Raw genomic sequence first — 25,511 nt, forward strand, 5'->3', positions numbered from 1 at the left:
AAAATACGTAGAGGTTATTGTTACTTGATTAAAAGAATCTAAGGGAAATAAAAATATATCCATAGGCATTCGTGAATGATCATATCGGTTGTGCAACCTCCCTAACAGAGTATCAATCACGATCCATAAAACTGATGAACACTTCGACCCTAAAAATTCTTTATCTCCAAAAAATTCGTCTAATCGCAATTCCACAATACGAAAAGACGTATCAACTTTTGTTTCGTTGGGAAAGCATGTTCCGTCACGACAAACCAGGCGTCCTCGCGTGGGTAATCTTCGTGTTCCTCTTTGTCGTCCACGTGGCTTAGCGATCAACCGGCTCGTACGATGGAGTCGTCCGAGGACGACGCGTAACCGGCGCGTAAATTATCGGTTATCGATCTTCTTGGCAAATTACCCGCCGAGAGACTGCCACACGGACGAGTTCCAAAGACAGAGAGGGAATACCGGCGCACGGCTACAGTCGGAGGCTGTCTCAAGGACGATCCACTTCTTCGAGGCTCCGCCGTTCGAGATAAATTACCCCTGAATACACTCGGCAGAAGTTATTAGAATTTGCCGTCGACGAGAACGTTTTGGGACCAGATGCGCGCTGTCTCTTCCGGTGGTGACTTCGACGTTGACGCTCTTCAGGGGTAAGTTGCGTACGCGCGCGACGTCGAGGGAGTAGAAGTATTTTGGATCGGTGAAAAGTGAGTATTTATTTAAGAATTTATTCCAAGCAGGTGGAGGAGCTTCGAGGATTTTATTGTCCATTTTTTGAGGTGCAAACGATATTTTTAGGGGGTTGGTATATATTCCAAGGAATTTAATGGAAGATTAGTTGGAAGTATTCCATGTAATATTTTCTATAATTAGAGGTACATTAATCAGAGTGAACATGTTAACGCACACGTTTATTCCACATGGTAGTTCTAATATAGTTTTGAAATGTTCCCGTATTAATTCGTAATAATATCTCAACTAAATTTCACCCTTATTCAGCGCGGTTCACTAGACGAATCCACTTATATTCCCACCCAGGATATTTGTCAAATGACGTTAAACCACGCGTGCATTCCACATGAAAGCGTTAATATAGTTTTGAAATATTCCTCTATTAATTGATAATACGGGACTGCAACTAAATTTCACCGTTGTTCAATGAGGTTCGTTGAAAGGATCCCCTTATGTTCCTACCAGGCACGGGAAAGTTCAGTTCATATAGAACATGGGGTAATTAGTTGATGTATTATCAGCATGTTTATGCTGGAAACTGTGTATTTTAGCGCATGTTTACGCGTCGAAAGATTAAAAGAGGAACGGAATAGCGGGGAGATATCGATCGTGCGATTAGAAAATTCTCACCATTTGTATACAGCTGTACGCTTTCATTTCACTCTTCCAAAGAGATATTTCTCTGAATAAATAGTCGAAGCAGAAAACCGTCACAAACGTCCTCTTGGAAAAGCCTCGAGAATTTCGTGGAAAATCCTGCGCGCTCGAACCAACTTTGTACGATCCCAAACACCCATAACGAGCGTTATCGTTACTTCTGGACCAGGTCCCCCGTTTATCGTCACCGTTTCACCAGCTACCCTTTGTCGCGACTTAAATTGGCTTTCAGGACAGCCCGTAATTTCGCCGGGAGAATATCGCCCCGCGATTAAGAACGGGCATTACGAGTGGCGCGAGAAGTTCGCGCTCTCCGCGAACGGTAAGCTCTTCCGTCGCATATATACGAGGCCGGCAGTAGCCATCTAAACAACTCTGCCGAAACAACGTCGTCGTCGCTATCCGCCGGCTTTACGACCATCTCTCGTGTCCCAGTTTAACCCCCAGGACCTTTACACCTTGTAAAGTACACCAGCTTACGCTCTGCCTTACAACCTCTTTGTGGCCGTTTCTTTTCTCGCCGAAAAAGGCACGTTCGAGACTCCGGATGGGGAATCTTGGCAGGAGGATTCATTTCGAGTAAAGGAAAAATTAAATTATAAATTATCCAGCATACGTACCAGTAGAGTCCTAGAAGAGTTGTCCGTAAAGCACGCCTAGCGATAGGCAACACCTCTTCCCAAGTCACGCGCCATTTTTAAATACCGCAATCGTTCAGAGGGCGGTAACACTGTTCCTCCCCACCACACGATTCTTAAATCTTTAAGTTTTCACGCTTTTAACTCCAAATAAATCATTAAACCTACAATTAATCAACTATTCCTTTTATATGACGCGTTCCATTTACATTAATTTTTGCGCCGAAGGAGAGTTTCGCGGGACGCCGCGGCGTTTCGCGTCGTTAGTCGGCAGGGAACGTAACGAATTAACTCGAGCTGGAAATTGCACGGTCCTAAGTTACGAGCCCGACACTCGCGCCGGTCTCGAGACGAGTCGCTGCACCGTAACGAATGATACAAATCCATTTTCTCGTCTCTCAGACGATCAGCCGACTGCGAGCAGCGTGAATTACGTAACGGGACGATGAACGAACGGTGCTGCCATCTACGGCAAGACGGATTTCGTTCCTTAACGTCGGCTGCGGCGATTTTAATTAAGCAGGTATACTGATCAAAATATACGGAGCGTCTAAAGAAATAGTACATCAGTTGTAATTCAGAAGAATTATTGGAGAGGTTTCTTGTATAGTTTTATTTAGAAGTATCAACTCTGGGAGAAGCTGTAATTTGTTTCTATGGCGAAGAAAGTACCTTTCCCTTTTCACCAAAAAGTTAATGGTAAGATAGAGCACCCTGCGTTGCCGGCAGTGAGTTCTGTATTAACGACAGAGCTCTCTGCCTTGCCTACCGAATGGTCTGTATTATCGATAGAATCGCTGACCTACCAACCGTGTAATTATTTAAACCCAACCGGACTGGTACGTTTGAATTATGCATACCCCTTATACAACTGAGTTTGATTTTTCTTCGGATGCTCTGAAAATATTCCGTAGAGCATAATTTGAATAAAGTGAATGGTTCTATCGTGTGAAATCGGGGGTCAACGGAAAAGGAAGAAAACACCGCGGAGAACAACGCGCGTAATTAAACGCGCGCGTATCGGCGGCGAGAATTATAATTAAAAGTCTCGCGGTCCTTGTTACGAAATTACCGACCGAGTTTAACAACTTCTCCGCAACTAATTTGATGGCGCAGAAATTCCAGAGCTTCTGAGCTTCGGAACCTGAATTCCACGGGCCTCGCGAATATCTCTGGAATTTCCCGGAGACGTCGACTGGACGATCGTCGTCGCGCAAAATCAACGTATCCCGTTTGTTTGTCCATTTTATTTGCTTATTTGCGCGGCGCGTATAAGGCATCTGACTCGCTTTCGTTGGATGTTACGAATGCGAACGCATTGGTCATGATGATATTAAATTCTGTGAATATTGCCACGATTCATTTTGCTTTATTACTGTTATAACATCAACTTCCAAGAGATAAGGTCTGTCTATTTACGTAAACACTGTCATGCAGAGATGTCGCGAAAGAAACTTTTGGGACAAGCCAATATTATTCGCGTAGAGTTACAAACAGCTACCATTCTCTGACGAACAAAAGTTCCAAAAAATCGTCAGAAGTGACAACTATATTTAGCGGTCGAGCTAGCCGCGATCCAGCGACGTGGAGCGCGATCGATGGGACGGTTTACCTTGGCCACGGCGGGTTATTAACGACGATATTCGTGATTAATGGGGGAACGTCTCGTGTGGCGGCGTAATTCACCGAGTGCATCGCGCTTTCGTTCTTGGCCGCAATCCGAGCGAGCCGTTTTCTCGTCCAGCGGCTCCTAACGATAACAACCAGCAGCTTCAAACAAACGCACGGTGCTTTTGCGTAATCAAGAAGAATAGGGCGACCAAAGGGAGAGGGAGAAGGGAAGCCGTCCGCTTCGAAGTGGTTTCACGTACCACCGAACAGTGAGCGCGCACTCGTCTTCATTCCGACGAAGCACCCGATCGGGCCGAGTAGTTTGTTCTCATTTAGCTCTTTGGCGAACCTTCTCGGACCGTTGACGTTACTTTTCCCCGTTGTTCCCGTCCTTTTTACAGCGTTTCCACGAGGAGCGTCGAAAGAACCGCGAACTCGAGAGAGAACCCGAACTTCTTTCGGGTTGGAATACAAGCGTTTTTTGGGAAATTTATTTCAAGCATAAGGGACGAACGATTTATTCGAGGATTTAAACATTTGTTTCGAAAGTTTGTACAGTACAGAAAAGATTTTTGTCGTATCCCCGACTTGGATTAAATAAACAATTACACGGTCGGTAGCTCAGTGACTCTATCGGGAATACAAATCGCTCGGTCAGCAAAGCGGAGCACTGTATCGATAACAGAAAACACGTAGTCGGCAACGCAGGCTGCTCTACCTTACCATTAGACACCGTCACGGTACACAGCAGCTACTAACACTTTCATTTGATCTTTTCAGGTCCAGCTAACCCCTTCAAAACTGGTCTCACTCGTCGACAGTTGGCGAACATTTCAACCAGAGTCCAACAAACCCAGAACCTTCTTGCCATAGGTATCCAGGAATCATGGTTCCGTTCCGCGTTCGCGTATCATAACCTGTCAAGAAAACGCGTCACCAGGGTAAAGAGTTCCAACGGGAAAGAACGAGCGTTGGAAGACGGCGCCGGGATTCCCGGGGTTGAGAGAAATTCCACGCCGATGTCAGCTTCAGCAGGGCGTCGAGTGTGTTTCAGCGAGGAATCCTCGAGCCGTGGTGGGAGGAGGGCGAGGCGAGGCCTCGTAATAAGCGGGTCACGGTACTCTTGGTCCTTTCAGACACAGCCAACCGTGCCACTGCCTTGGCTTCCGAGCGAGGAACGTGTAAATGTGATGTTCAGAGCGACGCGAATAATAACGTCTGGACGAGTTGGATCTCGTTTCGACGCGACCCGCGGAAGTTGCCCGTCGAACCCACCGCCGTTGAATAAAACTGCTCGTTATTAACGCGACGTATTAAGGCCGTGCTCGACCATCGAATGCTTACAAAGAAAACTCCACGGCGGGATAGTCTCTTTCTTTTATTTTTATCGCGACGTCGGACTCCGCGTCCTTGTTCGACAGCCTTCGAGACCCACAAACGAGCCCTCTCCTGTAATTCGAGCTATTTTGCGAGAACCTTTTGCAATTATAGGATTGGGACGTGTTAGAGTAAGCTACGTTTAGACGTTTAGCTGTTTCGATACGGAGTTGCTACTTGGAAATGGGTTTACGGTCGCAAATTCGCTTGTTAGTGGGGCTAGGTAGCTGTTTCGATACGATGCTGCCTTTTGGAAACGTGTCAGGGTCGTTTATGCACTCGAAAGCGCGGTTGGTAATCATTTTGGTATAGGAGTGTCTGTTGCGGGCGAATTGTGATCGTCGTGTCACTTGTAAGCGGGGTAGGTAGTCATTTCGAAACAGAATGGTATCTTGAAAATATGTCAGGGTCGTGGACGCGCTCGAGAACGGAGTATACGCCAGTTTCATTTCGCGGAGTTGATCGATTTAGCTGTTCAGGTATTTTCCTGCGTACAAAACCAGCGTTTTCTCGCGTTTTTCTATCCGGAAAGGCGGTCCCGTTCGACATCTCGATTTGGCGAGAGTGCGGGCTCGCGAAACGCGTCGATTCATTGCCTAAAATACGATCCTCGAGAGCAGAAAATGGATTTCCTCTGCCACCACCACCACCCCCCCCCCCCCCCCCCCCCCCGCGCGCCCCCTCCCCCTATTCGCACACGCGCTCGAGGGCTCCGAGGAGAGTAATCGCGGCTCTCCGCCAAACTCCAATCCTTTTTTCCTCGCGGTAGTGGTTCTTCGCTGGCACGGAATCGTGCTCGCAGGACCGTGAAACAGACGTAATTAAAACGAATGTAATTACCGACGCAGACGGAAGGACGAGAGGGCTGAAGTCTCGCGCGCTTCGGAGGACCCGAGGCTTCGTCTAACGCAGCGATTCTCAAACTTCAGTTAAATCTATCCTTATAAGACGAGAACCTCTCGGTAGAAACACATACAGAAGCGACACTTAGAGAGGGAGGTACGTAAAATTTCTAAAAGAGTAGAAAAGAGTCGATTCGTGTTATTTGTCGTTCGTATTCAGATCGCTCCTAAGTGAATGCCTTCTTTGCGAATTATTTCCAAGGAAACGAATACAGCTTCTGGGTTTCCCTTCCACGAAATCTTCACATGTACCCTAAGGATTGAGGACAAATTTTTTTACTTACATATAAGCGTGTTAAAAATGGCGCTAGGGGTAATTTAACGAAAGATCATTTTTAAGATGTTTCGATGTCTGCAGGGCCATTTTGATACACGCACACCCGTAACGAACAAATATTTTTCTCGGTTCTCGCGATACGAACGAACAATGTATGCAAAGTCGCTAATTTTATTTCAGAGTTTTCACCAAAGAATGTTTGAGAGCCACTGTCCTCAGGCTGGCGCGTAGATGCGCTCGCGGTCTTTTAACCCTTTAAGCGGGGGTAAATTTTCCACGGGCTTTCGCTGGAATTATCGTTCCTCGCCGAGTATCCCGGAGCCGGCTGCGTCGTTTCGCGGGACGGGCCGCGTGTTTCGGATCGCAAAGCCCCGTCGTCCGCTCGTTTCTCCATTCCTTTAGGCGCGCTTAGTTCTCTCGAAAGCGCGCTAATGAAAAAAACGATTGTTTCTCTCTCTCCCTCCCTCGCCGTGTCCCTCTGTCTCTTCTCGTAACCCTTGTCTTTGCGTTGTCCCGCATTTTCGCGGCTGAGAAACCGCCGGAGGAGACGAATCAGCGACGCGACAGTTTAATTAACGGGATCGTTGTTGCTCCGAGCCACGTTGTTATTTATCTATTCGTTTGTTCTCTGGTTATAAGAGACGACTCCACTCGAGGCACTCGACTGATCCAAGAAGATGGTCGCGAATTGTGTTGGGTTCCATTGCAATTGAAAGGGTTCTTTGAGGGGACGCGAAAAAGTCACTGCAAAATAGTTGCAAAGGGGTCTTTTTTAAAATTACTTTATCACCGAAGAGTTCCGTACTAAGGCATCGAGCCATGTCACAATTTTTAATTTCGTCAAAGATTTCGTAAGCCCGAGCAAAAGGAGTTCGTGGAAGATCGAGCAAAGGGGTCGTGAAATACCGCATTCCAAAAACTCGGGAAAACCAGGACGAACAGCCGTCGTTCCTCTTAATTTAAACTCTAATCTCTAAAGTACGAGTCTCGGAATTCCACGGATCGGGTATCCGCCGATGAGTTACGAGGGAAGCTCGCGAAAGAACACCAAAGCGACGCAGCTGCCCTCGCGAGATTTCTGGCCAGCGTCGACAAAGGGAAAATCGAAGAAGGAGACGTTGGGTTGGCTCGACGGGAGGCGACGTCCTCCGTCGGTATTCCCGGAGAGTCCTTTGGAATATTTTCCAGTGATTTATCGTTGACGCGAATCCGCGGGGCGGTCCTTTCGACGCGGCGAAGAGACAGCGAGAGAAACGAGAGGAGGAAAGCGCGCAACGTTTGGGGACGGGGAAATCTTTTGCTGGAGGGGCTGCAAAGCTGGACCATTATGAGCAGTCACTGGGCGTCTGCGATATTCTGCATCGCGCGCGCTTATTGCCGGGGACGGGAATAACCGAGCTGTCGCGAGAGAAGCCCTGGCAAGGCAAACGAGGGGGTCTTATCGCGGGACAAGGTTGCAAAGACGTCTCGAAGGAACACCATGCATGAAAGATGGCTGTCGCTGCCGATGAATACGTCGTCTGCGATTAACGCGAGGACTTCCGAGGTCTCGGCTCGACTATCGCGTTTCCAGCTTGTTTGCTTCCTTCAGGTATTATTATTGTTCCTCTTGTTTCGTTTCTCTGCGTCCAAATTAAAATGGATAGCTCTCGCTCCCGCGAGCTACTCTTATGCTGCATTTTCTTGCTCGAAATCGGAAGGTAAACTGGGAAAGTAGTATTCTTTGGAAATTAATTTTTAGGAAATGAATAGAGCAGGTTATAATTCGAGGTTGCTATTTGGTTGTACATTATTTAGATCATGATCGTACAGGTCATATAGATCACATTCTATGTCCAAAGTCATTTTAAGGGCACTCTATATTTAGGATCGTTTCAAAGCCTTACTTTCAATGTCTAGGATTATATAAAGTAACTCGTAGCTGAAATATTTTTAATTCATGCACGAGCATGTGTTAAAGCGTCACAAAATTCCCAAACATCCCCAGACAAAAATTCAGCTTCTCGAAATTCGTTTTCGCGAATCCGTCGTTGCGAATTTTCGTCACACCGTCCAAACGCTCTCGGAAATATTAAAAAGCGACGATATCGAGGGAGAAATCCGTCGTTAAAGCCAAGGCTCATCTCGAGATCGGAAGCGAGCGAGCTGTAGACGATGCTGCACGCTCGCGTCAACGAGCTGACTTTTTTCCCCGATGTTTGCAGAACACGGAAGATCTAGCTTCGCGAAATCAGCGCTTCGCGAGGGAACGCCTCCCTTTCTCTTTGACTCGACGACGGACGCCTCGATTCGCTCTCGAGGCTGCCGTAAACAAAGAACCGGCAATACCCGTCTGGAGTAACAAAGTACCAGCGTAAATAATGTTTTTAATGAAAGGAGAGCTTCAGTGTTTAAGTTCGCGAAATATATTCGAGCCTGACGCCCGCCTGCAGGCCCTTCGACTTTTATCGCGTCCACTCCCGTGAGGAATCGCCCCCTTTATTGGCTGGATTCTATACTTTTTGGACCTGGTTCTACTCTTAGATTTCAGGTGAATCCATTAATACGTTGGGTAAAAATTAATTTAGTCGAGACGAGATGGCTACGTGTTTTCGACTTGCTGTTGCTTATTTATTCGTTTTGTAAATGGAGGTCACAGTAGTCCGTGTCTGCGGTCATTTCAAAGTTCGAGTATTCTAGGGTCATTCTAGGGCCGTAGTTCCTGTATCTAAGGTTATTTCTAGGCATGTTCGTCTCGATTGAAAATATACAGAGAATATTTTATTCGAACACGGAGTCTGCTTTGTTTCATAAATAATTTACGGACCAACATTTTTAAACTAATACCCGTGTATATTCCATTTGGAATAGAGCTCGCTTCGTTCCATAAATATTTAGTAAAATAAATTTGGGAATACTTTGTACGCGTGTCTGATATAATACGTATCAAAATCAACAGTGTGTATGAGTATTTTAAAGAGGAAGGCGCTGTTCAGCCGCGGAAGGAAATCAGTCGTATATAGTCAGACTTTGGTCAGACTCGGGCAGTCGTCAGCGTAGACAGGCCTGCAGTAGAATGAGACCGCCACGGTAAGACCACGAATACTCAGGCGCTGATTTCAAGCTCATTCTACTGTAGAGACCGCCATGACAAGACTTCAACTTGAAATCAACGTCTGAGTATTCGTGGTCTAACCATGGCGGTCTCATTCTACCGCAGGCCTGTCGACGGCCGGCCGAGTCTGACCAAATACGACTGATTTCCTTTCGCGGCCGATGTCAACGGAAGTATTCACAATGTTCAATCTTAGAACTAATGAAGACGATTTAAACAATCAAGTCACCTCTATTAGCATATTTTATTTTTAATCAAATTGTTTTTCCATACATTTTCGGCGCAATCTGTATTCGTTAGCACTGTAAACTATATTGCTCCGGATAGTCGTTTATGCGCAGCAGCGAGCACTCTCCCGCGAGAATTTAGTATTGTTGGATAAGAGCGTAGATCGAGACGTTGGTCGTCCTGGAGCCATGATAAACGATCGTCACGGTAACCGAAATTGAATCGGAAACAAATGACCGGCCAATTACGTCGCTCGTTCGTTCCAGATATTCGGAATGTCGGGCGGTCGTTTCCTTCGTTCGTTCGAAGCGATTAACCGACTCCTGGTAGGGCATGCGTCCTCGTTTCTCAGCCCGGGACAAATGATCTTGCCATTTAAAATTCTAAGGAGCTTAGGTCAGACGCTACTCCTCCGCGTTGCAAGGGTATCGATTCCCAGTCTTACCGCGACGGGGAGTCTAATTCTTCTCGATACTTGGTACTAGAGAGATCAAATCAACTATACGGGGTGAGAGATTTATTATTTACAAAAGGTGTTCAGTTCTCCTGATACACTTTGTATTAATCGCAGAATTTGTTACGTTTCTCTGAATCTTTTCACTTTTCTTTTCTGGAACTGATGTACCATTTACTGGAGCTCTTTGTACCCATCGTCTACCTCTTTTTAATTGATACCGACAGCGATTGCTCGGGCAATTAGCGATTATAGAGCACCGCAAACGAGAGGACTGCGAAGTATAGCAACTCCTGATCTTGGATCTGTGGTGAAAAATCGTTTGGGTAACACCCAAAGGGAACCCCAGGAAGCGATGGATGAAATTGCTTTCCAGCTACATGGTCCGTAAATTATGTAATGGTTGCGTTAAGCAGTTCGGAAGACATTCGGTTCGGTTTACACGCGATTCCCGCAGATGGTAAAGTTTTAAATTTAACAAAATATTTGCTCGTCAACTGCCGGAGCCATCGAATGGAAATGTCGTTACTTGTTGATTGCCTGGTTCTCCCCGGCTGCGAGAAACCGCTCTCGAAAGCGCGAGCCAACCGAAGGAAGCGCCGTTAATCAAATATTTTACCAAGTCCCGCATTGCAGGGACTCGGGGACTTCGACATTTACATACATACGTTATAATAGGCAAACACAGACGGCAAGCCGTTTGTTTCCAGCCGTTTGCAATTAGCAAACAGCCCGAGCTTTCGTATCCCATTAAGATCGTCGAAGAAACTGGTGGCGCTGTCTCGATCGCCTCGCGGTTTCTCACCGAATTCCCGGAGAACTTTTTCGACTTGTTGAGGGCATCGTGGGCGGGCCAAAGCGAAGATCAGACGAGAATTCGAACCAATATGGAGAGGTATGAAATCATTTTGGCGCGGTATATCATTGTTCCCGTAGTCTTGGAATGCCTAGGAGTCTCCTGTTTCTGTAGATATTGTATTTTATTCGTGCAGAATTCCAAAAAATAAATTTGATTCGAAAAGTTCAGCATAGACTCTGGGGTTTGTTTGGAGAACAAACTTATTAATTTAGAAAATATTCAAATACTCTTGCTGGAAGTTTCAAGCGTGACATACTTATAGAAACGTGCACACCGTCCCACGTGCAGAACTTCTTATATATGTATAAAGAAAGGTCGAAGGAGTTGCGCTGCAAGAAAGCGGAGGTGTAAAAAATTAATTGAAAACAGTGAAAATGATTTGAAAGTTACAAGTCGACAAACAGCTGTTATTTGCAGAAGTTAACAGTTTCACTCGAGCCCGCGGAAAAATTAAATCCTCACCGAAACGATATCGTAGATCCTAGTGTTTATTCACGCATCAGCGAATGAGAAAGGTACACAGAAGCACAGAAGGAGAAATACTACTTGGGAGGGTGTCGGGAGCATTGGCTGCTTTCGTTATCGATCTATTTACGATTCATTTTGAAAACAATTTTCTCGGGTTCTTGTTACACCAAGTCCTTCTAAAATTGTCTACGAAACCGAAATCGTACTCCGTTACTAATATTTATTTTGTTGACGTCGTGCACACTTTTTGATTATACCGAGATTTATTTTTATCTACACTCTGAGAATTTTTTATTTGAATGCGAGGGACCAGCAAGTTTTATGATGATGCTTGTAAGAGTTTAGAGTGTTCCTTACCCTATAAATATTTATAAATGTTCACAAGTTAAACTAGGTTATTCGTTCATTCAATTCGGTTCGTGTTGCCATACATCAAATTCGAATGAAATTAGGGCATCTCAATTTATATATCAAGACCATTCCTGACCTGATTTTTCAAAAATTAAGAAAACGCTTTTTATGTCGGTTCATTAAAATTTCTTTTAATGTTTCAAATACCGAGCTAATTTAATTTCCACGATCAAAGACGCGATTTTCGAAAACGCCGCACCGAAAGATAATAACTCGTGGGTCGGGACGAGGACGTACCAGCGTTTGCGGATGGCAACAGGCCAAAGGAAATCCGGGACCATCGATTTCGCGAGACGGTGGCGCAAGCGGCAACGAACTGAGGACTCCGAGAACACGGGGAAAACGCGACCCGCGATGAACCTTCCCGGCGCGTAACGATTCCTCGTTACAGGAAATGGACGTTGTTTCCTGTTTTCGAAGGACCCGCGAAGTACTCGTACGACCGCACTTCGCGACGAAGACGTTCACGGGAAAACGACGTTGGCCGTTAACATTTAGACAACGACGCTGGTCGTTGGGAAAAAATTAAACTCGAAGACAAATATGGAATACACACTGATAGTGTCATAATACTATTCGGAAGAGTACCAGGCACCAGATGGACCGAAACGACAATTTGAAAAGCAAAACACAAATGAATCGAGAGTTTCCTTTTAATGTAAGCAATGATTCGGACCACCAATCGTGGAATATTTTGAAAATTCACTGGACCAAGCTCTAAAGAAACCGCGAACTCCGCGTGCGTGAGTGCCCGCGGTTTACACGCGTCGCGGATCGAATATTTGTAGGTAGATTAGCGTCCTTGACGACGACAACCGCGCTCGAAGATTTCTCGAAGGCCGAGGTACGCGCAAACACGTAACCTCTCTGCAATTTTATCTCGGAAACGATGGACGAAATTATCAAAATAAAATAGAACCTTGATTTTCGTATTTACACTTACAATTTAATCAGTTTTTAATTTAAACTTCGAGCGGATAAATGTAAAAATTAATCTGTAAATCTGCGTGAAATTTCAACGTTCTTTTTTATATACAGTACTCTGCACGTGAAGCTATTGTTTGAAACGATTTCGTAAAATTTTTAATCGAAATCCATTCGGGACGAAATCGCGATCGATAACAGCGCGGATTTCACTCTCGAAGCATCGCGTTTCTCAAAGCAAACAAAACGCCGACACGGCCAATAACGAGCAAAGGATCCACTCAATGACGAATTCCAGCCGGCGGGCGAAACGGTATTTTTTTGATTGGCTCGCCGCGAGAGAACGAACTCGTCAATCGACAGCCGATATCTTCGCAAGACGATAGTTATTTTCGCCATCGGATTCGGATCGAATCGACGCGACGCGACGCGACGCGTTCGCTCCAAAGAGGACCCAGGCATCGATTAACGAGCTCGAAGTCCTTAGTCATGACCGATAACGTTTCGAGTACGCCAGGTATCGATGTCGCGGATTAAATCCTCGGTGCGTTCCGATGCGCCTCATTCCATCGAACTGGAATCGTTTTCAAGTAGCAAACTGCGAATCGATAAACGTGTTGGCGTTTGTTCGGAGTCGCGATGGATAGGACGAATACCTCTACTTTTTTTCACCCTTCTGTTTTAGCGAATTTTATTCAGAGCGTGTGTTTTTGCTCGTCAAAACTCCGGCTTCCTTTGCGTTCGGCGTTGTTTACTGTGTTCGTTAGTCGTGGAATAATTGAATGGAATGCAGATGCTCTTGGAAGCAGTTATTTCACTTACATAGATTATGTATTTTACGCATTTGACAGAATGCAAGGGTGGAATAATGTCGGGGGTTTATGTGGGCTTAAATGGGTCTTCGTGGTTCGTGAGTCGCATGCGTTTACGTACGTTTACATTCTTCGTATAATCGATATAAATTTATACGTTTCACATCGACGTACATTGTTTACATTGTTAAGCTGTTGCTTACAAGAGCTCGCATATGGTGACTTATAAACAGACCTGAAAACGAGTTCGTCCGACGCAACTTTTCTCGAGCGTAGATACAATTTTCTAACCATAATTCGGTACCTTCTCTTACCCAAAATTCGTGCCTTTCGAAACCCTTACGATATTTCAACGCCATCCTTTCACTCCGCGTACTCGAACGGACACTGGCGACCGCCAGCGCCTTACGCGAAACGAAAAACGTTCATTTCGGTAAACATTTGCACGGTGGCGTTTCACCTGAGTGCTTCTCTTCGTCTCGACTCGAGTGTATGCAACGCACGCGCGCACAAGCAGTTACATATACATATGCGCAGCACCGCGTGGAATGTTCGTTAGTTGGCACAATGATAAACTCGCATTCCATTCGCGAGCTAGCGACTCGCAACGGAGATATCGGTATTCCGGCCACTCGAACAGATAACGCGTATCCTGATGCGCGACGGCCAAATTTTAGATGGAAAAAATACACATCGGGACACGTACATGCTAAGAACCGGGGAACTTTAACAGCTCGATGAATATCGGGTGCGCGCTCGCGAGAACGACGCAACAGTTGCCTCGGCGATACTCGAAATATCTTCCAATTGTCTCGCCGTTAATTCGCGCCAATTCCCCGCGATGAATTCAAACGATACTTGTCGCGTGCTTTGCGTTGAGGACTGCCGTTATTTACTGCGGGCCGCTTTCCTTCTTTTGCTCTCGCGGTTGTCCGAAATAATTGAAAGCGTGGCGTGGATTGACTCCTAACATCCAGCAACGGAACGAGTATGGGGAAAATGTGTTACGTGGGTTCAGAAGTTTATACGAGGTTACGTGGTTTATGTGTGTTTGTATTTGTTTACATCGTTTACTGGGTTTTCATGGGCTTGCGTGGTTAAAACGAGTTTACATAGTCTATATGTGTTTACACGAGTTTACATGATTTATATGTGTTCATATGTATTCGCACAGTTTATACGCTACAAAAAGGTTTCGAGAGTACACTTTGTTCGTATGTATTTACATGAGTTTACACGGTTTAAATACGTTTATACGTGTAAATAAAAATATCTGTACGCTAGTTGTATTAAACTTTTCGGAGCTCCGCGCGAGTATACTCGTTAAATTATTTTGTTCCTTGTCGTGCTCAAGACGAGTTAAATCGCACGAGCTTTTTAAATAGGAAAGAGCTCGAGACGAGTTAACTCGTTAACAATAAGCTGATGCGATTTAACTCGTCTTGAGCATGACAAGAACAAAATAATTTGACGAGTATACTCGTGCAGAGCATCGAAAAGATTAATGTTAAGCTTCCCATGGGGCAAATGTACCCACACAAAAGCACACGTTTTATTTAACCGTCGGCGTCGGTATGCAGTTGGCACCAGGTCATGCGAAGCTCACCATTAACGCGTCACTCGCGCAATAATAACAATAATTTCGAACTAGAGTACGCCATCCAGTTTCGAGGCACATTTATAAGCACCGCTTCTGAAATAGCCGATTAAGTTACCTGAGCGGAATATTCCGTTTCGCGGCTGAACAAACGCAAAAGTTGCTGGTCCGTTCCATTAGCAGAACCCCTGATCTCTGACAAGTTCGTCGACTCGTTCCCTCGCAAGCTTTCGATTAATTCGATTAATCCGGCCGCGCGGCGGTTTTGACTTCGTTGACGACTGCTTGTTCAGCGAATCGTAATTGTAAATTCAATTGAACGGGCAAGCAGAAAACTGCGAACTTGTATTCCAAAAATTTCTCGCGTTCGTGCATAGATTCCAGGTCTAATTTGCAGTTTCGTTCCTACCGGGATAAATTAATGTGACGTTAAAGAGAAACAGGACAAAAGCGTGAACAGGTTTTATAGGAAACACCGTTAAGGAAAGTTTGTCAATTCGTTTGATCGCGTCGCGCAACTTCGGTGGTAGTTTGATACGGTTGTAATAAAAGTTAATTGTAAAAGTTCTTTTGCCTCTATTTGCTCCCGCGTGGGAGCACCAGATAATGTAATAGAGAGTTCGCCAATTGTTTCGATTATGTCGAGCAAGTTCGGAGTCTGATACGATTGTAATAAACAATCAAACTGCGCCTGAAGTTGTTCGACGCAACCAACAAAATTGATAAACTTCGCGGTGCCTGGGATGCTCGGTAAAATAACACTTTATATATAAAACGTCGCTCGCGATGGAATTAGTAAAGTTAGCGAACAATTAATTTTCCTTTTTATGCGTCCATACAGCATTTGTATTTCTTTGGATCGTTTGTGCATCGAACAGAGAATCGTCAAAGGTTTATTCCAACGAAAATCATTCTTTGAATGTTTTATTTGGCCCTTCGAAACGAAAGATTAACGCTTTCTTTTCGCATGAAATGGAATAAGGATGTATTGTTTTGAATAATAATAGACAAAGAAGTGTGGAGAGCTCTTGTACCTCAGAAATGATTTTCTATGCGTTACTTGGGAACAGGACACAAACATGAAATAACGTTTCACTTGAAACCTTACTTGGTAGAATTTTCTTACAAGCTGTAGTCGGTAACACTTTGTTATTTTTTAAAACAGAGGCTAAATAAAGGTATCGTTCAGCAGCATATTCATAAATAGCAACTGGGCAAGGTTCTATTTGAATAAATCTAAAGTAGCGGGAGGTACAGGGAAATCATAAACACGAGTAGTTCCATACATTAATTAAACAATACATATAAGAGGTAGGTCATGCTTTCATTCCAGATGTAAAGAGGAACCCATACAAATTTCATTCGGATTAGAAAACAGTAGCAGGGATATCGTTAGAAAATCACAAACATCCAGAGCCTAATTTTTATATCAACAATCATTTCGAGCAAATGCCACCCCCGTGTCCCGTACCATTGGTACCATAGCGACAAGAAAATAATAACGTGTCGATTGAGAGCTGAGGATTATAAACACTGAAAGAACTCCAAAGAGTAGAAAAAGCCAAGAAGAATCCAACGTCGCACTTTGACAGCGACTCGCGACGGCCGTCCTGCGTAGACCTAACCAGAGCCTTTCGGATCCAGTTGGATCAGGTTCGCGCAGGGACGATTTGCGTGGAGGGAAGAAAAACGACTTCACGGCTCGTGTAATTCGCTCGACAGAAAAAGAGACCGGAGCCGGTGGTAAGAAGGGTAATAATCACTCAACAGGTTTTCTCTCGGTTGGTCGACCCGGGCTTCCGTCTCGCTCTCGCTCTCGGTGCTAGCCTCCGCGGCACCTCCCCGTCTAACGTTCGCCTCTGCGATTCGAACGGTCGAATAAACGTGGCTGGAATAAATTATACGAATCATATTTCGAATGCAGGAACGGCGATGTTTTTCGGACCAGTTAGCCGAGTAGTTGTCGCGCTCGTTGTACGCTCGATGGATGCGCGAGCATTTTGGAGAAGGTGGGTGGGGGCGGTTTAATTAAACGATCTCTCGATTCCGCGTTCGCCCGTTCGAGGTGGCCTCTCGACCGGAAAACGCGAAATTCGTTCCCCAGTCGCCGGAATTCAACGATTGCCTGGTCGATTACGGGTCGGCTGCGGTGGACGAACCAACTTTTTAGTCGTTCGGTTCCGAGAGAAGGGAAAACGACACCGATGAAAAATGACGAGCGCGACGGGACTTCCCCTCGTTGATGTTTATCCCAGGCCGGGATCGAGCACCTTGCGAGTAGCTTGGAAATTTGATCGAGTTCGTTCGATTGCCCCGTTTTTAGGCTGAGTTTGTTTGAACGTCGAATATTGGAGTATTTTTAAGGGAGGCCGAGCAGAGAATTTTGTTTAGGTTCTTTCATCGAGGGGTACTGTTCGTAGGTTTCAATTTTACTAGTTTCACGATGCTTCTCTTATACTAGGTTTACGGAGGTTTGAATTATCGTCGGTGCATTGTTTGTTTTTATTTGATTTTCTGGCAACTTTTCGATAACGTTTCCGTCTATTACAGAAGTAATTCGAAGCATGGGTGGTTGAACAGAAATCCAAATGGTTTCTGTAACTTTCCTTGTGAAACGAATAATAGTCACCATGCTCCGCAAACCTAGCGTCAACTACTACAGTAGAAAAGCCTTGTAGAAAAGCCTTGTATTCTAGAAAAGAATTTTTTCTCCATCCGTATTCCATTATTAAACTCTTCCACATCTATAAAAGGAGATCCTGAAAACAAAGCAATGCTATATTTCGTTTCCTGAGTTGCTTTCTTCGGAATATTTCTTCCTGGGGATGATTAACTTTACGTCACCGTGGACATGTATTTCTCCCGAGACTGTCTAACTCGATTTGCACTGCAATTCATCTAACACAGTTCTCGGTTATATCTATCCACGCCCGTGCGTTACGTGCCCGAATTTCGAGCCCGGTTTTCTCGCACATGCTCTTACAACTTTTTCTCGTTTAACGCACACGACCTATTTCCCATTAAAACGCGCTACCTTTGTCCCTAATCGTTCGTCCTAATTTTTCCATTTGTGGGTCCCGTTTAAGCAGTTAACTAATGCGGAGGTCAGAGTAATGGCAACGTTTTAACTCTGCTGGAGCGATAAAGTAGTCGATGTTTTTACTAATTTAAGTTATTTATTAGTAATGTATTAAGTATTTAGTTATTTATTATTATTTATTTTTCTTGTAAACCAAAGTTAGTGGAACCATTTTAGTAGGTTCAACAGTCTCGCACCTGACTCCGTTACTCGACATAATTTCTTCCAATTCCTATCGAATAACACGAGCGAAAAAGTTCACGTTTGATTAGTGTTTACTCCGATCAGCGTTAGAAAGAGAAAGGACGCGATTACAGTGAATGGTACGCGGACGGAATAAACGCCGTTTACCGAATTAATTACACCGATATCCAGAACAAACGGCGTATAATGAACACGGCTGGCCGGTCGACGGCGAAATTGTTCAACAATCGGGACGTCGACGGATTACGATAAATGCGATTAAGCGCTCCAATTACGTCGACCGTTCGATATATTCGATTAATCGACCGTTCGATATATTCGATTAATTTCGATTAATCGACCGTGATAAAGCAAACACGCGCACGGGCAGATTTTTATTCGTGGTTATTAAATTCGAATTGAACGTTCAGGGATGCTGCTAGGGATCGAATATTTACAGGCTGTCTCGATTACCGATAACTTGCTCAAATTCCCAGACATTGATGGTTTACGGCTAATTGGAGCGATCGGGTTTCTATTTTTCACGGCTCTGAATATAGTGAACGAGGTACGGTGAATATTAATAAAAATAAATGTTGATTTCGTACGTAGACAAGTATTACGCGTGAACGAGAGCAAATGAAATCGTAGACATAACGTACAAAGATCAAAAATGTTTGAATAATAACGTCGAAGGAGGAAAAGGATTGAGAAAAAAATTTGAAATGAAATTAATACAAAGTTCCGGTCCCGTTTCGAGACAGGTTTGTGTCCGCCCAAAAGGACTTTCGCTTCGTTTCCGTGGAGGGTGGGAATTGGCACTCCCAGGTGGGGTCTCATTAATTTACGTACAAAGGTAGTGCGGGCACAGTGAGTAAACATCGCGGTATCCATTATCGTTAGAAGACTCCCTTGTCATTTGCACTGATTAACCTTGTTACGCTCGTCCCTGTTCCTTTTCCCGTATTATATTAGCCCGTCCGACGAGCGCGCGCCGGTTAACGATGAAATATCGAACTGCTGGGAAAACAATTTCGTCGATTACCCGCGAATAATTCACGCGACCGTCCATTCTACCCAGTCGATGGAGATTTTGATGCCGTGAATTAATATCGAACACGCCCGCGCCCTCGGGACCCGCTTTCACGAGAATTTCTCGCCTCGTCGAGTGCTACTTACGACCCACGGACTCTGCCAACGCGAGCTTTTCCGGACTTACCTGAAACGAGAGGAAAATAAAGAGTTAGAGGCGATGTGTTCGGACAACTAACCCGTAAAGTGTGATAGAAAGAAGTTAGGAAACGTTGGAATATGGCGGAGGACTTTCCTTTTTGCGGGGTGAAAAAGGTGTCGGTGTCTGGAATTTTCCGTGGTTTCATTTTTATGAATAGTTTGGTTAGATTGGGTTAGGTAGGGCTGTTGGTAAATTTTTAGATCGAAAATATACAGAGAATATTTTATTCGAACATGGAGTCTGCTTTGTTTCATAAATATTTTATGGACCAACATTTTTGGACTAATACCCGTGTATATTCCATTTGGAATAGAGCTCGCTTCGTTCCATAAATATTTATTAAAATAAATTTGTGAATACTTTGTACGCGTGTCTGATATAATACGTATCAAAGGCAACGGTGTGTATGAATATTTTTAAAGAGGAAGACTGTTCAGCCGCGGAAGGAAATCAGTCGTTATATGGTCAGACTCGGCCAGCCGAGTCTTTTTGACGCAACGGACTAAACTGAATTCAACGAGATGCATCGATGGGGTCGCTCGGGGGTCGCGGAAGGTCATAAATTGACGATCGATCGAAGAACGTAGAGACCGGTTAAATAAAAGGCCGAATCAATTATCACCTCGAACGATCCTCCATTGCATCTCATTGAACTCGTCAAAGCGTTATCGCCACAACGACGCGAACGATGGAGGTGACTCTGCGACGGTGCACCCTCGACGAATCTTTGATTCGATTTATTTATTCGTTTACGGAAACGCTCCCGATATTTACAGGATGAATATCCAACGAGGTTCAACGTACAAGATCGATTGTAATTACAAATAACAGGGATACAGTCAGGCTCAAAAGTATTCGTATCCTCTACGTGTAGAAAAGAAATTTGTCTAAATTAAATGATAGACATTTGATGTTTGCAAATAAATGTTTCCTGTTGTTAATTCAGTTGTTGGTAATTCCTGTCTTTTAATTCACACTCTTCGATAGATTTTTCAGACACAAAGGCTACGGACACTCATGGGACTGACTCTATATAAGAATAAATTATTTTCTCCGTATAATTTCCTTTTTTGTAACAAGCAACTTTTGTTGGCCCCCCCCCCCCAAAAAAAAAACTAGAACTATAATCAAATGGTATCAAATATATTCCTCAATTTTACGAAAATTCTAAAGCAACTCATCGCCTAATTTCACCCACTTATAATCTACCTAATGTCTCCAGTACTGTCCTAAAGGACCCAGTAAGAGATTCTAAAAGATCATTCAAACATAGGAACAATTTACCGCGCTATGGAAAAAATTGAGCCTGACGAAAACAGTGGGCTACCCTTATCCGAACGATATCGTCCCGTCGCGTCCATCCGTCGAGCCATCCGCGCGTACGTATTTCACGGTGACAACGAAACAGTCGAAGGCACAACACGTGAAACGATAACTGGTAAATCGATCGGTTGCTCGCGAGACGGTCGAGTTGTCGCGGGTATTTTACGCTCGATTCGCGTGCGTTGCGCAACGGGCGAGCCGCTGCGAGCGACAAGATCGATAAATATCGAAAGCCCCGGCCGGCATCGAGGCAGACAAACAATGGCGCAACGGCTTCGAATTCGCGCGTAGGTATATCAGGTTGGCACGCCGCGCTCCAGACGAGGTCGAGATTTATCGAAACCTGCGCTCCCGACGAAATTACCCTTGGATTGCGTATTTTATCGGGACTTTTTCTCGTGCTCGACAGCCATTCGCACTGGGCGCAGTGATTTGAGACGGTTACGTAACGTGGATCGCGATAGATCGCTAGATCGCGGCGACTGGTGCCTGGCGGAGGTAGGCAAGGTGGAATCCGCGCGTTGGAGAGTCAAGTGTAGAGAATACAGGAGAAAATGAGCTGAAAGCGAATTGCTTCAATTTTTTAAATCCCTAATACTTCAATTTTTCAATCCACGATTCTTCAACTTCTTCAATGCCACACTACTAACTCCTAGGAACCAGAAAACATCGATCTCATCCACCCTACCACCATCTCTGTCATCTTTGAAAATTATAAGAAATCCCCTATGCAAGAAAGCCTCGAAGAGAAACTATTGATACGTTATCGGCGATGCTATTAGGAAATACTTTTGAGTAAAAAGACGACTCGTTCTCCCCGCGCTTGTTTCGACAGTCGCAAGATCGATTCGCGTTCGACGTCGACGGATATTGTGTATTTTATTTTCTGGATGATTCAGCTGCCGCAGGATTCGAGTGCAGCGCAACCACGCGTGTTTGTTCTCAATTTAAAGCACGTCTGCGCGTGCAACCGATCGCTGCACTGTGTTTCGGTATTCCTTCTTTTCTCTCGTTCTTTTTCCTCCCCGCTGTTTTTCATTTTGCGCCAGCCGGCAGGTAGAAACTTTATTCAACTAACGAGTAACGGCAAAACAATCGAGCGGGATCTTCTATTTTATTCTATTCTATTCTATTCGCGATGGCAGCGTGTTCGTTAGACAACACGTCGAGCAACGACGCGTTACAATCGCGGTGAGAATTGAACCGTGTTTCTAAAAATAACGAATAGAAAATATGAACGAATTCCTTGACCACAGAGTGGCGCGAAAGTTGGTGAACGATTTGAAAAATTTCTCGCTCTTTGGAATAACGAACATTTCAGAAATTATTTTCTCTGGGGTTGTTCGAAGGTAATGTATATTTAAGCGAGCCACGAAATGCGGGAGACTCCAGGCGTAGGTGTCACAATATTTGAAAATAACATAGACAAGGGAATACGAGTTGAGCTGTAAGAATGCTTGCGATTCTTCAAAGTGAAATTTAATTAAATATTTAAAACACCAAACTCGACAACGAGAGCGTCACCCATGACCTTAAATAAATTCTAAATAATTCCCTACAATCCTATCGATTACAACTTGATAATTCTATTTAATTTCATTTATTCCAATCTTGTAAAATTGTTCTACACTCCGCCAAGCTGTGTTTTCGTCGGTCTGTTTTCTCAGTTCCGCGATAAAATCAACAAATTTGCTTTTCGTCGTTTGCTTTTAATTCGCAACACACGGGTGGGCAAACGACTTTTGAACCACCGTGTAGTCGCGGCGAACCTTTTTGCGCCGCGTCAGCGGTTACGTGTTCGTTTTGCCCGCGTGCTTGGTAAGTAAAAAGCTAGCGATAATAGCCTTTCGTCCGACAAATTTTCCACCCCGGAATCCTCTTCCGCGGTGAAGAGCCCAGGCGCAACATATGGAAAATTTGTATGTAATTAAAATGTCGTCCGCTTTATCTGCGCGGGAGAGTTGAGTTTTGCCCCAGTAGAAAACAAATGACCTCGTTTCGTTAGACCCTTTTTCCTCCCCGAGGCAGCCTCTGTTTCTCGCTTAAAAGAATCGACGAACCATTGCTTCCCAGCTTGAGCCGAATAATTGCGGCGGAATATAAAGAAATAGCTTGGGGAAAAAAAATAACAGGGTTGATTGTGTACTTGATAGCCTCTGAAAACATGACGCAAAGAGACTGGCGACCGGGACGGCGAAAATTGATAAGGTTATTTGCTTCTTTATTTGCTCGATGCTGGTGCAATTTGTATCCTTCAAAAGTGCGTAAACTCTGGAGGAATGCTTACTTCATATATTTTCTTTTTGATATTTCAACTCCTGAGATCACTGAAAATACATAAACAGATACGTCGAGTTCGTATCGTTTCGAATAAAACTTTGCTCGTCTCTGATTTTAAGCCAGAGTTTTAAGACTCTTAACATTTTAAGCAAGCCTCCTGCCGTCAAGAACGTTACAAGTCAACGAGGGCATACAGTATTTCTGCTTAAGCCAGAGTTGAAACGTAAATTTATTCGTACACCTAGTATATGGATGATCGAGTTAATCGAATCCATTCATCGTGGTATCAGCCCGAGACGGGCATCGCGGGGACAAAGTCGAGCTCGGTTCGCTGGAAAGAATGCAAGGACGAGGAAAGATCTGGCGGCGGAGGTGAGGCTCGTCAGTATTTTTCGCAGTCAGCTGAGCAAAGATTGACATCACCGCGTGCCAGCGCAGTGATTCACGGGCGAAGAAAGTGCTCTCGAATCGATGGTACCGGGAACTGGATCGAAATAGATGCTTACCGCCAATTAAGATTATCGAATCGCCGTCGAGAGACGGTTCTTTATTAATTTTTTATAGAGGCTCTCCCACACGCTCGCGCGATTCTAGTAATTTTCCGTCTCGAAAACTCGGCGAAGCTTGGAACGGAATTTCCCGTCACTCCGGGAACACTCAAATTATTTCCAGATTGTTCATGATTTATTTCATCCTTTGGAATATTATCGATGTTTGCGCGAGCAAATTGATGCATCGAGTTCAGAATTTTAGGGGAGAGGAATGTAAATTTTATGAGGAGTTTTGCGCAATGAACTGTTGCGAATAATTCGTTACAACATACTTCGAGGCTCTACGAAACCAAAATGGAATAATTTTAGACATTCATCTAACTCGAAGGCATAACAATTGAAGCGATAACGAGTAGCAAAGGCTTTAAAAATCGACTTAAGCGATCCTATGATTGGCACAAACTCGCGATATAAATTGTTTGGTTAGGAGCAGCCATTACGATGGTTGGAACGATTCGCGTAGCTTGTAAATCCGAACGATTAACTTCGTTCGGGAATCGCAGACCGTCGTATTTATTTTATCGTTTGGGGAAACCGTTTCGGGTAGTGCCAAACGTTGTTACGTCGTTTTCGACAGCCACTCTCTTCTTCCGTCGACTACGAAATTCAAGCTTTCAGTTTTTCCCCGGTCAATCTAGTCCCGGACATCGAGTTTGCGCACTTTTCACTAAAAGCGACGCGTGTCATGTCCGATACGGTTGCATTCTTCAAAAACGGGGGCGAAAAAAGAGGATCGAGGGTGGAGCGAACGGACAGCGGTGTTCGCTGATAAAACGAAGGCACAAAGGTATCCTTTGTTTATCCGTTTATAGTCCACGAGTGTGTTAGAATAAATTTTTATTGTAGACACTCCTTTATGACAATTATCACGACAGTACTTAAATAGAATTAATATCATTTCTTTCGTTTCGATGTACTGCTGTCTAGTTTTTCCTTGTTATGAAATATGATAGAAAACATAATTTAAGAAAATGTACTCTAAATATATAAATTAATCAAATATATTCTACATAAATGGAATATTTAAACTACGTTCTGAATACATCGATCCAAGCATGATGTCTAAGTTTAATATCGTACTGCGTACGATTTAAAAGAATTGTTTTCCCTGTTGTTCCCCAGAAGGAAGCTGGTTGAAACAGGCGCGTTGTCGTTAAAAATAATGGAAAGACGCGAAGTACGCGCAACAGGGAATTCTCCATTCGTTTATTCCAGCTGCGTCTCGCTTCTGCGATCAGGTTTTTAATATTTGTTTTCGATTTACCGAAGTTCGGCGCGCACGTCGTCGAGAAAGATGATTCGTATCGCGAGATCGTCGAGACGAATACCCGAGGGGACTCCGTTTCGCAATAAAGGACTTCTCGCATACTTGGACGAATTTTATTCCGATGTTTGTTCCACTAAAGGATTACGTAGGCAAAGTTTTAATTAATCTAGATACCTCTTGATCAGATCTACCTTACAACGATATTTCTAATTTCATTTATAACGAATTGTTCGATATTAAATTGACAAAACGACAAATACAGAAATGATACGAATCGGAATGCAATTGAATGCAATATACATAATATAAATTACGAATCAAATTCAACGCACAGTACCATAAATATCAATTTCCATCAAGCATCCGTTTCCTGGCTAAAGCCTCGTAAATGGAAAATAAAAATTCATTTGTCCAACATTGTGCGCGGAATTTCGACGCTCATTTGCATTCTTTTGTTCAGCCAATACCGAATTAACGGTTATCTCTTGTTCGTTGGGCGAGATTATTATCCGCCAAAGAATTTCGCTGGGGTTTTGTGCCGAACCTTGGCGAACCCTTTTGTCCC

General features: G+C 44.3%; 1 protein-coding gene and 1 long non-coding RNA gene across 5 annotated transcripts in view; both read right to left on the reverse strand.

The window, feature by feature from the left end:
- The window catches only part of LOC128890808 (cysteine-rich motor neuron 1 protein), a 244,239-nt gene that overhangs the window by 72,305 nt on the left and 146,423 nt on the right, over positions 1–25,511 (reverse strand). The gene's annotated exons all lie outside the window — the stretch shown is intronic.
- Positions 1–25,511, reverse strand: part of LOC128890843 (uncharacterized) — a 109,911-nt gene that overhangs the window by 19,498 nt on the left and 64,902 nt on the right. Inside the window, exon 3 of one of the 3 annotated variants that reach the window (XR_008460690.1) lies at positions 19,496–19,510. The exons of the other annotated variants lie outside the window; for them this stretch is intronic. This is a non-coding gene — a long non-coding RNA (uncharacterized LOC128890843). Of the gene's footprint in view, positions 1–19,495; positions 19,511–25,511 lie in introns of those variants that run through there. 3 annotated transcript variants of the gene reach the window in all.

This window comes from Hylaeus anthracinus, unplaced genomic scaffold (genome assembly GCF_026225885.1).
Source record: "Hylaeus anthracinus isolate JK02 unplaced genomic scaffold, UHH_iyHylAnth1.0_haploid 12001, whole genome shotgun sequence".
Classification (NCBI taxonomy): Eukaryota; Metazoa; Arthropoda; class Insecta; order Hymenoptera; family Colletidae; genus Hylaeus; species Hylaeus anthracinus.